Genomic DNA, 15,444 nt, shown 5'->3' with positions numbered 1-15,444 from the left:
TTTACGCAGACTTCACTAACAGAATTGCAACTCTGAGTGCTTGACCAAAAAGAGAGAGAAAAGAATAAAATGAATAAAAGTGGGTGGGACAACATTGCTTGCTGGGGTGTTTCCCTTTACAACCTTGCCTGCCAGGGTTTTTTTTCAGACTTTTTAAGCTCTCCAACTTGCTTTCTAGGCTCCGGGAGGTTCTTGTGAGAGACCACACAGCCCCAATCCCAGGAAATCTTCAGCAGACGGGGTGGTTCCTGGGGTTGTTTGGCTTTGCATCATTTTGCTTTTTACCTGCAAACCGCCAGAAAGTAACACACATGTAAGTAACCCTGAGGTGGCAGAGGCAGGGCAGGAGGTTTAGGTGGCAGTGACAGCAGCAACAGGGCAGGGCGGCCACCGCTGTCTAAATCATAGCTGTCAATGTTTCCCTTTTTTAAAAAAGGGAAATTCCCTTATTCTGAATAGGATTCCTCACAAGAAAAGGGAGAAGTTGACAGCTATGGTCTAAATACATAGAGCACCTAAATCCACTCCCCCAAGTCAACAGCACACAAGTTCTATGGCTTAATGGGTTGCCTCTATTTTTGTATTTATTATGTATCTTGTATTTTTTTATATTGTAGTTCTATGAACCACCCTGAGATCTACGAGTATAGGGCGATATTCAAATTTAAATAGTAGTATAATCATTATTATTATCATCATCATTATCTTCATACACACCTGCAGCTTGATCTTCATCTGCTGAAGTTATAGCTCTTTTGTTTTTGTTTTTCTACTTTTTTTTTTTTTTGGTCTTCCAAACAAAGACAGATGGATACTGCGGTTCCCAGTCCATCTCAATGCCCTAGAGGAAAATGTCCTGCTGGTTCCTTGAAAAGTACTGCTCTGAAAAAGAACAGATTTATGGAGGTGTCAGAGATGCTGTGTGTTTCTTTCCCATAATTCAGTGCTTCTGTACTAGAAAGAAGAGCTTTTTTCTTTGAAGAATAATAATAATGAAAAGTTGAAATGGATCTCTTGTTTAACACAGTGCATACAGAATGTCCAGGTCCCAACTAGTGATATTTGACACATTAGTTATTTACTAGAAGGATGGCTACACCAAAAAATGGAGATATTTAACACTCACCACACTAAGTTGCACCATGATTCAGATTCTAAATTTGAGGAAAGGGTTGGGGAACCTGTAGCTCTCCAGATGTGAATGAACTCCAAATCCCATCAGCCCTAGCCATTATGGTCAATGGTAAGGGATGATGGGAGCAGAGCCCAGCAACATCTGAAGGCAACAGTTTTCTCATCCCTGTTTTGGAATCCACAGCAGGCATCCCTAAACTTAGCCCTCAAGCTGTTTGTTTGTTTGTTTGTTTTTTGACTACAACTCCCATCATCCCTAGCTAACAGAACCAGTGGTCAGGGATGATGGGAATTGTAGTCCCAAAACAGCTGGAGGGCTGAGTTTGGGGATGCCTGCTGTGGATTCTAAAACAAGTATGCTGTGAGTGTTGAATTTTCAATTGAGTAAATGGGATGGAAAAAACAAAGGTAAAGTTGGCTCATTGGCTTTTGCTGTTATGAAGACTCTTTGCTCTGCATGGGGACAGCCCCTTTCCTTCCTGGTTTCCCTACTTATTTATTTACTGCTTAATAGATTAAAATATCTCCAAATAGTATACAACAAGCTAAAACAACAACAAATTACACAGTATGTTGTTGTTGTTGTTGTTGTTGTTGTTGTTATTATTATTATTATTATTATTATTATTATTATTATTATTCTGCCCTTCATCTGAGAATCACAGGGCAGTTTACAATATAAGAACACAAAAATGCAGAACACAGTAACTTACAAAAGCAATACCCACCCATTTTAAAAGGCCATAGATTGTTTAATTAGCCAAAGACCTGGGAGAAGAGAAATGTTTTTATCTGACGCCTATATATATGTATTAACCTTTAATACAAGTTACTAGCAAATGAATACTAATATAATTTATTTATTCTGACACACTTCCCCATCCAACCCCTCTCAGATTCCTGATTCTCATTCAGGATCATACCTATCCACCCCAACTCTGTTTGGACCCCAAGCGAAACTCACCGATCACTCCCAAAATCTCACAACAAAGAGGATTTATGGGTTTAATGGCGCTTCCTCAGGCTGCCCACAGCCATGTTCCAATCAGCACTCAAATCAGCTGTGCTGCACACACCCAGTTCCAGGCTACAGCCGGTTTGGGCTGGTGGGTTCCCCGGGTGGGGGAGAGAGAGTCCAATGGGTGGAAAATAGGACACCCCTCCACCCACAGTTCTCTCTCTGGCCTCTGCACACTATACATTTATTCTTCCAGCTGCAATCTTCTACTGACACAACTACACACGATTTTAGGTGTAAGGCGAATAAAAGACAGATCCCTCCTTCAAGCATCTTCAAATAATAGAACTGGTGCTGCTGCCAATACTCAAAATTAGTCAAATTTTAATAATTCCCAGATGTATAATGAGCCCTGACTTCAAGTCAATGAATTTTAATATTTTTGTCATTCAAAAAGAGATTGATTATGAGTTAATCAGAAGAAGAACATAAAATATAAATTACGACCAGGATGGAAGGAGTCTTTGAAAACCTTGTATTAAAATGCCTAGGCAGACTGGTATGAACTACTTGCCAAGATGTCTCATTGGCATAGCTCAGCTCAGTCTTAGAGGAAAAGGTGAGTGTGAGCTTGAATCCCCACTGAGGCCACCTACAAGCCTGTGGATTGTACCATACCTTTGCAACCATGGAGCACAGCTGGACTCATGGGGATGTCCTGCCATCCCACACCTCAACTGAGGCAGATCATACATTCTCACAATGCTTCTACTGTTGATGTTACAGTGGTACCTCTGGTTCTGGACACGATCCATTCCGGGGTGCCATTCGCACCCTGAAAAGTCCATAACCAGAGCGGCGCTTCTGCACATGTGCGAAGTGCAATAGAGCGCTTCTGCACATGTGTGAACAGCACAGAACACTTCTGCACGTGCGCGCATGGCAAAACCCGGAAGTAAACACTTCCAGGTTTGTCGCGTTCTTAACCTGAAAAAAACGCAACATGAAGCGTTCACAAGAAGAGGTATGACTGTATTCCATGCTTGTCTACAATGATCCTTCTGCCATAGGACGTAACAGAAAACAAGCAATGAGCAAAACCACTGAGCTCAACCTATTTACAATCACAAGTAAGACCAAAGATCTTTGGTAGAGCATCTACTTTGTATACAGAAGGTTCTGTTTCATTCCCTGGCATCTCTAGAAAAGTCTCCTCCTCTGAAACCCTGGAGAGCCTCTGACAGTTAGCATAGACCAGTGTTTCCCAACCTTGGGCCTCCAGCTGTTTTTGGACTACAACTCCCATCATCCCTAGCTAGCAAGACCAGTGGTCAGGGATTAAGGGAACTGTAGTCCATAAACATCTGGAGGCCCAAGGTTGGGAAACACTGGCATAGACGATACTGAGCTAGATGGACCAATTGTCTGGCTCAATATAGGACAGCTTCTTGTGTTCCTATGACTTAATATCCCCAGATCTCACGGCAAAGACGGCAAAGCTGTTGGAATATTGTAGCATATGGATTTTAAAGCCTCTATTAATTTGCACTGGTTTTTAAAATGATGAAAACATTTAACACACCTGTCATTTATCACACATTGTGCTATTAACACATTCAGCTAAATACTAATTAATTAGTAGTGGCTTTCTTCAAAAAAAACAGCTGGGTTGGTTAGCCATGGACAATGGGTCCCTGAGTCTTCATTAACTTTCATTGCTGTCTCTGATGGATTTGTTCTCACAATTCATAGATGACAAACCTCCTCTCGCCTCCTCTCTCCTTAAGAAATAACTTCTTGTTCAACAAGGATGTGCAAGCAGATGTTGATCTGTTGCTGACTTGTCTGCTCGTGCTTTCTAATTGAAGCCACATAGCTGTGAATATTTTTACAAGCCTAAGGTTGGTTATTCAGTTTCCTGCAAAAAAAAAAATGTTAATAGCCCTACTCTTTCACCCCATTTATTCTGGACACTTGAGAAGAAGAAAAGGTTACAGTGCTAAGATTTGCCATGCATGGTTTCAGCTGTTTCCTATTTCCTCTGAGTATTATAGAGTTCACCTTGGGGTGTACTTGAATTTGCCTAATTGGCTAAGGGCAAGTCAAAACCACAGGCTTAAACTAGTTGAAGTGTCACCACTGTGGATTGGAAGAATGTGGGAAGCTCTCTGATCACTACTGCCCATACAGGCAGGCAGCACCTACCCTGGGTTTCAAGCACAGAGTATTTCCAGCCCTACCTGGAAGATGCCAGGAATTAAACTAGATACCTTTTGTATATAAAGCAGATTCTTTACCACTGAGCCATAGCCCTTTGAGGCAACTTGGAAGATGCAGAAAAAGACCGACCAAACTAATAGCTCCAAAATTCCTTGGGGAAGCCATGGTAGTCAAACATTTAAATAGGCAGTGTAGACACGTTGTTTAAGAGCTTACAGCCATGCTGGATCAGGAGAAATGCTGATCTTGCCCAACATCCTGGTTCCTACAGTGCCCAATCAGATGCTTATGGAGAACCCACGGGCACAGAATGAGTATAATCCCTCTCTCTCATTTGATTTAAATCAGTAGGTCAAACAACTGAAGTTTTAATTACAGATAGAACTCTTCCTACCCATCAGGGAGAATGAGATTCAAGGGCATTCCACCGTGCAGATGAGCATCATGGAGCTACCTCTCTTCCCCATTACAAATCTGATTCCCTTCTTTCTGGATTCTGGACTCAAAACAAGTAGGGTTTGCTTGTTTTTTTGGATTTCAGAGTGCAAGTACTTTATTTCTTTATTTATCAGTCAATCACTTAATTATCACAACCTCTGAGCGGTTTCCACAAAACAGAAAATATGCATTAATATTGACGATAAAATCAGATATCAAAAACAGATCAGCTTAAATTTGTTCGAAATAAAGTCAGCACTTTTAAGAATATACACTATATATATAAAAAAAACATATTGAAATGTGTGCCAAAGGTCCATGTCTGAGGAGTCTTGCTTAAACAGTGAAGTTTTTAGCTGGTGCAGAAAACAGCACAGCTAAGTTATCCGTGGGCAGGGAATTCCAAAGCATAGGTGCTGCCCCACTAAAAGATGGATTCCTTGCAACTGTGGAATGAACATTATATGGCATTATGATCTCGCTTCTACCAAGTAACATCCATTGGCCTTTAGTGCACAGCTGAATCAAAGTAACAGCCCTCTTTAGGTATTTGTCTACAGTGCACATAGAAACGGGAGAAGAGGGAGAAGCCGGCTAGCTTTTTCCTGCCACTGTCCCCATCGTTCTCCATGTGATGAAGGGCACAAGTCTGCATCTGGAATCCCCTATATATATGGAGGCTCCTTATGTGGTGTTGATTTTCCAGGGATCTGCATCATGTGGGGAGCCTACACAAATACAGCAGGCCTTCCACTGCAGACAATCAGGGAACCAGCAGTAGTGGTCAGCAATGCAGCGGTGCTTACTTGACCTCACATCACCAGCGTTCCTGCCAGGAAGGGAAGGGGTGAGGTGGCAATGAGGGTGGCACAGTAAAAATGCACCTGTAGAGCCCACCTGGTGGTCCCATTTGCAATGCACTGACCTCGTCACCACCTCAACCCTGCTCTCTACCCCCCTGCAGTGATGTTGTTGATGGAGTGTCAGGTAACTGCCCCCCACCTGCTACTGAGTTGTGGGAGGAAAGCTAGCATGCTCACTGATGCTCTCCCTCCTCAAGTGTTCACTGAATACAAATGCTCAAAGAGAGGTGTAATGTTCCTTATAGCCATACCTTCCAGGATGCTGATGGGATTTGAACTTGTTCTTGAGCTATTTCCAATAGTTTCATTCTAATATCTCAGAAGCCAAACATGACAAAGTACAAAGCACATTGGAGCTAGCTCCAAGCTATGCTAGGTAGTTCTCTCCTGCTGAAGTGGTTTTGATAACATGCAAATTTATTTAGATTTAATTGGCTAATCAATTAGAAGCTGGATGGTTAATGAACTAAGAGTCTTTAGTCAATCAATAGGCCTAATTACATTGTCTCTCTTTATCCATTACCTGCCCTCACTGAATTAAGTAATATTTCAAAAGGTGCTTTGAGAAACCGAGGTCATCAGCCACATGGGGCTGCATAAATCGAAAGCAGTATTTTATTACATCAATATCTGCCTTCGTTCTGGGGGGAAATATAATGATGTTTTTGGAACCTAATAGAGTCCAGTCTTTACAGAGGACAGACTTTATTCCCTGTTAGGTTCAGACCTTTCAGCAGTTCCCTTGGTAATAATTTCTGACATTGGAAATAGCTCCGAGGTATTTATATAGTTAATCCTGTTTCTGCCGATAGCCTTGGCTGCCGAGACAATTTTGTAAGAAAATGTTCAGCAGTTTGTTCAAGACCTTGTATGCTGGCAACATTGATACATTTTTATTCCTTCCAAAATTTTGTGACATGGCCGATCACTGATTTACGTCAGAGGAAGTGATTGTCTCAGGTGTTATAAGGATGGAGTCATTTTAGTCAACCCCCCAGGCCTGTGCTCAACCATTTTCTTTGGGCAGAAACACTACAGGTATATCAATATCCTACTGCTATGTAGTTTTTTAATTTATATGTCTATGCAGAATCCAGCCATTCTCACCTGAGAGCGAATCATATTTGTCCCCATCAGCCTACACTCAATCCCTCACCCTAACAAACAAAAACACACAACATCTGTTTCACCAATCGATTCAAAGTCAGGCAACATTTGCACAAGCATAATGAAGTAATAGAGTTCTAACATGAAAGAATGGACAGTACCACTTTAGGCTGCCATTGCCAGAATGCATTCCTAAATGCTCCCCTGGGCAAACAATAACAGCAACAACAAAAACACCTCTCACCAGGAGGAAAAGCTTAATGCTTCACTTTTCAGCTGTTTCTGGCTGCTGCTTTCAAGCTTGTTTTTCAGGGCTAGGGATTGAGAGAAAATTGATTCAGATCACATTTAATGGCACCTCATCACCCTTTTTGAAACAATCTGAAATGGAGCCATCCTTCAAAATTCGCACTTCTCTGAATTTTGCAGTGCAGTGCAAAATTTTGCAGGGGTGCCTCTTTAGACCTAATGGACCAGCCATTGCTGCTTTAAAGTTTGTCCCATGTTGTACTGATTTACCACAGGTATTGGAGATTTTTATTTTATTTTAAAAATATTTAATCTGTTGATGTGTAAACCTGCCATTAGTGATGGGATTAGACAGCTTCTTTGGGGCCCATCAAAACACGTTTCTCACTAACTACATTGTCCATAGTATCAGCAAGAGGGCAAGAAAGAGAAGGAGAGAGAGAAATCAAAGGCAAGGGAGGGAGACAAGGCTCCCCAACAGAGCATACATCTCTGTAAATAAGTGGATTTCAAAGGAGGAAAGATAAAGCCTTAGCTGTTTAAGTTGAAAGTCAAAGCTGAATATACAGTTAAGTCAAGCAAGGAAAGCTCTTTATTTATTTATTTTTCCTTGCTAAGGAACACAAACTCAGCCTGAATTAAGCTTTCGTATCAAAGCCCTTCTTGAACGCTCACAAGATTAATTTTCACATTTAATAGCTCCGCTCCTTAAATGTTGTATTTGAGATTAAAGTACACTGATGAGGCTGACACCACTAAATGTAGGCAGGCAGCTCTTCTTTTGTTGCATTTTTGGGGCTCATCATTCCTGCTTTTTGCTACCTGTCAAGTGTGTTGTACTTAAACACAGGGATGACCCAAGATGATTTGTTGCTAAAGGGCAAAGAGTTTCCTCCCCATTGTCCTGCCTCCCATCCAACATACGCAGACAAAGGCTCTTATGTGCAAGTAAGAAAAAGATCTTTATGCAGGCAAGTAACGGTACAGGCTTGGCAGCAGACACAGGGTTCAAAGGTCATGATCCAGGAGTTGAGGAGTTCAGGCAAGATGTTCAGAATTGCACAGAAGCCATGGTGATGTCTCAACAGTTTCCACACCCTGCCTGCCAAGCTTTTAAAGATGAGGAGTGACACACTCACTTATGAGACTTGCTTGTTTTGCAGGCTTGCAAATTCACACTCCTCCATGATTGGTGGTAGAGCTCCCATCTGCGAAGGTGCTGCCTGGTTCTAGGCAATAATATTTCACCCTCTTGTTCAGGCTTCCTCATTCACTACTGTCTCCTGAATTTCCTGTACTCTTAGCTGCCCACAGCCCTCCCCAGCCTCCACTGAGAGTCTCCACTGTGCCTGGAGGCTGGGAGAAGGAGCCAGCATCCCTGGAGTTCCTGGAGTGGGGCACACTGGGAAGAACAGTTCATACCAATCAGCCACTCTCCCTGTTTCTTCTTCCTCCTTCTCCAAGCCCAACCCTGATAGTGCTGTGAGGCTCATGACACCCGCTCCCATCACACTGTCTGGTTCAAGGCTTCCTGGGACAACTGCCTCCAGAGCCAGCCCAACAAAGAGGCAGGATCAAGCAGCCACCTCATGCAGCACCCAAGAGAGGTGGCCCCAAGGAGGAAGAGGAAGAGGAAGCTGGCTCCCTGATGCTGCTTTACATGGTGGAGTTGCCATAGTGGCTGTGTAAAGTGGCAGCAGAAGTGGGACTGTGACTTCTTTTCCTCCCCCTCCAGGTGCTGCCCCTTTATGAGCAGCCTTGGCAAATACAGTGGTGCCTCGGGTTAAGAACTTAATTCGTTCTGGAGGTCCATTCTTAACCTGAAACTGTTCTTAACCTGAGGTACCACTTTAGCTAATGGAGCCTCCCGCTACCACCATGCCGCCGCCGCGTGATTTCTGTTCTCATCCTGAAGCAAAGTTCTTAACCCAAGGTACTATTTCTGGGTTAGCAGAGTCTGTAACCTGAAGCATCTGTAACCCAAGATACCACTGTAAGCTTATCATGAGGCAAAGTGAGGCAGCCAGGGCCAGCCAAATACATTTTGGCACCTGAGGTGAACAAAAAATGTTCCCTCTTCCACCGTGCAACCTGATTGGAACATTTCCATGTTTGTACAGTACCAAGCAATAATAATAATGAAGATATTTTTTGCAGTTATACTGGTGTGGGACAGTGGGGAAGTGCAAATAAGGCTGGAAAGATGAGAAACTGAGAGAAACCAAAACTGACATATTTGTCTATTCCTAGCTGCAGTTGTTATGAAGACCCCTTCCTGAGACTGCTGCTGCCAAGTGGAATAAATCATACTGAACTGGGATAGATGGCCAAGATAATCTGACTTTGTACTAGGCAGCTTCCTAACCAAGTGCCCTGAAGCCTAATGGAAACCATGTTGTTTGGGAGGTCCTCAAATACAGGAGCATCCACTGACTCCCCATCTGTCCCCCTTGTGGGTCAAAACAGCATCATACAATTAAGTTTAGATTGCTTTCCATATCTCACAATTTCAAACCAAACCAACAATGCTTAAAAAAAAAACCTATTACAATTTGCTTTTTCACCAAGTGCCTATGTTAAAATAGAAGAATTTTTCATCTCTCCATTGGACTGAGATTTTAAATTCAACAGCCATTCAGAAAAGAACGTAGAACAATATATTTCAAATTCTCTTGAAAAAGTCCTACATCTGTATTAGGAGCGAGAAAACGAGGAGGGAGGAGAGAGACGACAGAACAGAACGGTGACATTTTCAAAGAGATCTTCCATAGCTATATTATCTTTTCAGTTCGACATATTAAATTCATCCTGAATCTCTGACCTTGTTCGGGAGCCATAGCTGGAAATGAATATACGGATAGTCAAATAATCAACATTCTTTTAGAAGTCGTGCTTGCAAGTGCGACAGAATGAACAGATACGGCATGTGATTTACATAAAGCACAACCAGTTACTTTGGTCTTGAACTTTTCATGAGAGAAAGACATAATTTAAAATGTGATCATGAATGGCTTCTAATTAATGTGATATAAAGAGGTCATTGAAATTGATTAAGAGACATTTTATGAAAATGAAGATGCTGCGCTCTTTGAAAATGCTCAGAGGTTCACACAAGTGTGCAGTATTTTTAAGCTTCCTGTGCCAGTATTCCACAAACACCAGAGTAATGACTGTCCCCGGGTAGTTTCCCATCCATCTGTTGAGATTATAAGTCCAGGAACAGAATAAACGCTCTTGTCATTAATGTTAGGCTTATACATTAAAAAGAAACTAGTTAAATCAGTTTCCAGTTCTCAGAGGTGGTTTACATAAATGTAAACTGCATTAAAAATTCTTTGTTGACCTACCTTTTAAAATAATTATTCTATTCTGCTGAATGCAAAGGATGCAAAAAAAGGTCAAGTAAAATGAGTAGAAGCATTTTCCCTAGAAGCACAGATGAAATCATTTGGATCTTTTTAGCTTAGAAAAAAATAAAACCTCAAAGGGATGGAAGTCTGGAGAAAGTGGAAAGAGTTTTTCTCCTTCTCCCAAGTAGACTTGGGAGGGTCATCCAATGAAATTGATTAGCAATAGATTAACATCTGATATGTATTTCTACAGAATGTGTAATTCATTTATTGGATTCATTTCCACAAGATGTGATAATAGTTTAGCTATACAGTGGTACCTCAGGTTATATACGCTTCAGGTTACAGCCTCCGCTAACCCAGAAATAGTACCTTGGGTTAAGAACTTTGCTTCAGGATGAGAACAGAAATCGTGTTCCGGCAGCACGGCGGCCGCAGGAGGCCCCATTAGCTAAAGTGGTGTTTCAGGTTAAGAACAGTTTCAGGTTAAGTACGGACCTCCGGAACGAATTAAGTACTTAACCTGAGGTACCACTGTATTTAAAAAGAAAAGAAAAGAAATTCATGGAGAAGAGGCATATCAATGGCTTTTACTTATTCTGGGGAAGTATCTGATTAGCACATGTGGGAACCAGAATGTTGGGTAACATGAGCCTTTGTTCTGATCCAACAAGACTCTTATCATGTGGTTCACTTCCAGATTTTTCTAAAATTCATTCATTTGTTTGTTTGTATATTTAATTTGTATGCCACGCTTCATCCAAAGATCTTAAAGCAGTTCACAGCATAAAAACACAGAATAAAACCACAATGTACATAATAAAAACAAGAACAGCACAAAACAATAATCATTCTAGAGAAATGTTGATACCCTTTTAGGGGTGTGCAAAAGGAAAAAGAATCAAAACAGGCTACTTGGAATGGATTCAGGGTTTGTCCAAGCAAAAGTGGACTATTTCTGAAGCACCCCAAAACAGTGACCTCCAAAGTACTTCAAAGTCCTTTGATGACTGGGATGTTTTTAAAAAACCAACACATTTCTCCTGAAACTTGCCTTATAAGGAAGGTACATTAGCACATATAGGGTGTGGGAAACTGGGGCAGGGTGCTAAACAAGTATCGGCAACTCCCATTTATGTTTTGAGGCACTGCGTATGTCAACAGGCTGCGCATAAACCTGTCCCGCTCCCTTCCGTTCTGCCCCACCCTGTTCTGCCCCTGCCCCTCCCCCTTCCGGTGCCAAAAATTGCACGCACGTCAGCAGTCACATGAGTGCCAACCACCCTCAACTTGGGAGTTGCCAGTATGCTCAATGAGTGTTCGCTGAGTGTTGAAAGGGAGGAACGAGTGTGTGAGAGTGTGGAATGACCACTCCCCGCTTAAAACGGGGGGCACCCTTTGCGTGGACGCGTGCAGCCCCTAGATCTGGAGCGGCTCCAACAGCATAGGCTTGGCTTTGCCTTCCCTCAGGTGGGATACCTGGAGGTCTCCGTCTACCTCAGTCAGTTGTCCAATCCCACCTGGGGGAAGCGTTGCCAAGGAGACCAGGCCAGGTAGGGGAGGGATTACCTGCCCACACAATAGAGGGAGGATCTTACCTGGGAATCCTCACTTGGCTCCAGAGCTTCTCCCACCCTACCCACCCTCAGTTAATGTCTTATTTTGCAGGTTAACTTTTCTTCACAGGTATGCGGGCGCTGCTACGTTAAGGTCGCTGTTAAAGGGCTGGAAAGGAATTTCCCTGCATTGGCAGGTTTCACCTTTCCCGTAGCAAAACGTCACATCTTTGGCGGTATCAGGCCTTGGGCGGAATCCTTTAGTCCATCTTCCTCTTTGCGGCAGCGATACCAGGGTTCCCTGTTAAAGGGGTTTTCTGAAGGGAGGCTTTGACCGTACGCTGAAAGGTCGTCATTGCTCTCCCCTGCGGCAGCGGCGTAATGGGGGCGGTTATCTCTGCTTCAACATATGTTCTCCAGAGCCGGCCCATCCCCCCCCCACACACACTGGATAACCCTGATGCTCCCTAGGTCCCCGGCTGGGGACTGGGGAGGGAGAACGCCCAATGCCTGAGCCAAGGTCTACCCACATTTGAAATTTAATAAAGTTGTGGCCAATTTAATCCCATAGCACGTTGTCTTGAGTCGTTATTCCACATGACGGGGGGACCGCACGGGATCTGGGGACTCCGCCTGTCCACGCAATGGAGTATCTTGAAGGAGGCCAGGGCATGACTGGTCACCTAGAACCATTGTAAAATGGGATGTGGGATGTAAAACTGCAGTCAAGTACAACATTCCTACAGTGGACATGTTAGGGGATGTTTTGTACCGCTCAGGAGAAGACTTTCTGTTTCCTCCTGAGCTGGGACAGACTTTCACTACATGTGACTTGAAGAGGGTGTGTGGTCTGTTGTACTAGCATAAGGGACCACATGGCCTCCATGTTCTGATCAGTGTGTGTTCTCCATTTTCTATGTTGCTGCGTTTTTGGAGAAGTGACTGCTTAGTCATAGCCACTTGGGACTAGCTTCTTTATGGAATAGTTCTAGTTGTTATGTAACCTAAGCCTGCCTTCAGGGATATGTCTGTGAACCTGAATGAATCTGTGAGTAAACTACTTTTATATTAACGTTAATCAGATTCTTGGGTTTATTCTTTTTAAGAGGGATTAGAAGGGATTTTACCAGGAAGGAATCTTTAATAGTAAGACTCAGATGACTCAGCAACTAGCTGATCACTGCGTAATTTAAAAAGGGGGATGTTTGGAACTCTGCTAGAATATGGAACTTGCTAGCGCAAGTTAGGAAGGATATCATTAAATAATATATCCTCTCCTTCCTCCCTAATCACCCCACAAACTTTAATACACAAAAGTAATAGGTAAGTAATGGATGCACCCTTCAGTTGTCCAGCTATTTGTAGTCCCCATAGTTATTCATTGATTCATTCATAAATATACAGTTCTATGCAGTTCTATGAAGAGCTCCTATCACTGTACAGCTGCCACGCTTTTCAGGAACTTCCACGATGCTGACCTTCCAATGACTCAGTGCTACATGGACCCCCCTTCAATTATTTCAAGTCCTCTCATCTGAATGTAGTAAGCTAAAGAGGTTTCATGCGATGAAGGGCAGTCTCAAAGCAGAATAAATAGATGAAAGCCTAAGCCAGCCTTTCTGTGATGGGACGATGAGCTGCTTGTGCGTAAAATGCAAGTCCCTCAGAGTTTGATCAGGTTTTCAAACCTCTGCCTGTGACGGAGCCCCTCCAGCATGGCTGCGTCAATCACTAGTAGAATCCGAAAGTGGCTGCTTTCGGAAACGTTTCCAACATAAAAGCTCCTTAACGGAAACACGTCGTCTGGCCTCTCGGCGTGACAGTTTCCGTCGAGGTGTGGGTGTCCCTATAGGAGGTCCTGAGACCTCCCCACTGGTTTCGCTTGAAGCGTCTCTGAGCCATCCCTCCGACTCACTTTCCCTTGGAGTTCTTGCTCGCCCTCTACTGGTTCCCTCTTCCGCTGCTACTGCTCTCTCAACCTCAGGGAGCCTTTGCACCTGCGGCGCTTTAGATGTCAGTTCCCTGACATCCACCTCCCCTCCAGGGCCCCCTTCACCCCCTCCCGTCTCCTCTCCTACTGGCGGTGAGGAGGTAAAACCCCTGAAAGAACCTCCCTCATCTTCCGACGTCGCGAACACTTCCTTCCACTTGTTGCTGTTCCTACTCTCTAGGTACTCTTCGTCATCAGAGTCCACTCCATCTTCCAACTCCGACTCCGTGAACCCTTCCATTTCCTCTTCCTCATCGGTGGTGCCGAAATACTCCCTCCTAAACCTTGCTATAGGCTGAGGTTTCCTCGGGAACCTTTGGTGGAACGTTTCTGTTAAAACCTCGTCATTGACTTCCTCTGCACTTACCCAGGTGTTTTCTGACTCCGGTTCCCCTTCCCACGCCACCAAATACTCCACCTGATTTCCCTTCCACCTGGAATCGAGGATTTCCGCTACATGGTTGCGGCGTTCCCTCTCTTCCAAGGCTGGTCCCCTGACGTGCTCCCCTTCACGTCCCCCCCTGTATGGTGACAGTAACGACCTGTGGAACACTGGGTGCAATTTCATGTGGTTGGGTAATCGGAGTTTGAAAGCTACCGGGTTGACCTGCTGAATCACCTCAAAGGGTCCCAATCTTCTGGGCCTCAGTTTCTTACAACCCCCTTTGAACGGCAACCCTTGGGTTGACAACCACACTTGATCCCCCACCCTTATGGTTTCACCTTCCCTTCTGTTCTTGTCTGCCTGCTTCTTATATTGTGCCTTGGCCCTTTCTAAGTTGAGCTGGAGCTGCTGATGGATGGCTTCCATCTCTTCTACAAAATGTTCAGCCGCTGGAACGCTCCATCTCTCCCCTCCTTCCCCTGGAAATGCCCTGGGGTGACACCCGTAATTAGCCAAAAAGGGACTCATCCCTGTGGACACATTCTCCGCATTATTGTAGGCAAATTCTGCCAACGCCAACTTTTCGACCCAATCGTTCTCTCTGTCATTGACATAACACCTAAGATATTGTTGAAGAATGCCATTTGCCCTTTCCGCCTGCCCGTTGGTTTCAGGGTGCCGGGCAGTTGAAAAATTAACTTCCACGTGTAGCAAGCTCATGAGCTTCCTCCAGAACCTGGAAGTAAATTGTTTGCCTCGATCTGAGATCACCCTCGAGGGAGCCCCGTGCAACCTAAAGATATGTTCCACAAACAACTTCGCCGTTTCTTCCGCTGTGACTGCATGTGAGCATGCTACAAAATGGCACATCTTAGTTAACAGGTCTACTACTACCATGATGGCTGTTTTCCCCTTGGACCTTGGCAGATCCGTCATAAAATCTATTGATATCGCTTCCCAAGGCCGTTCTGGTGTGGGTAAAGGTTCTAATAACCCTGCCGGCGCCCTTCTTTCCCCTTTGGCTCGCTGACATTGGTCACACCCTCTTACATACTCCCTTACATCTTCCCTCACCTTAGGCCACCAAAATTCCCTGGTAACCAACCACATGGTTTTGTGTTGCCCAAAATGTCCCGCCGTGGGGCTATCATGCAACTGCTTGAGTACTCTCCCCCTCAATTCACCTTCGGGTAT

The 15,444-nt window shown here is 43.9% G+C and overlaps 1 long non-coding RNA gene across 1 annotated transcript in view; it reads left to right on the top strand.

The window, feature by feature from the left end:
* The first annotated feature begins 8,781 nt into the window (after nucleotides 1-8,781).
* Nucleotides 8,782-15,444, top strand: part of LOC309375068 — a 605,268-nt gene continuing 598,605 nt past the window's right edge. Inside the window, exon 1 of the long non-coding RNA XR_014170792.1 lies at nucleotides 8,782-8,902. This is a non-coding gene — a long non-coding RNA (uncharacterized lncRNA). The remainder of the gene's footprint in view (nucleotides 8,903-15,444) is intronic.

The sequence above is a fragment of the Podarcis melisellensis genome (genome assembly GCF_964234715.1).
Source record: "Podarcis melisellensis genome assembly, chromosome: 8".
Classification (NCBI taxonomy): Eukaryota; Metazoa; Chordata; class Lepidosauria; order Squamata; family Lacertidae; genus Podarcis; species Podarcis melisellensis.
This window is presented reverse-complemented; position numbering and strand designations above follow the sequence as displayed.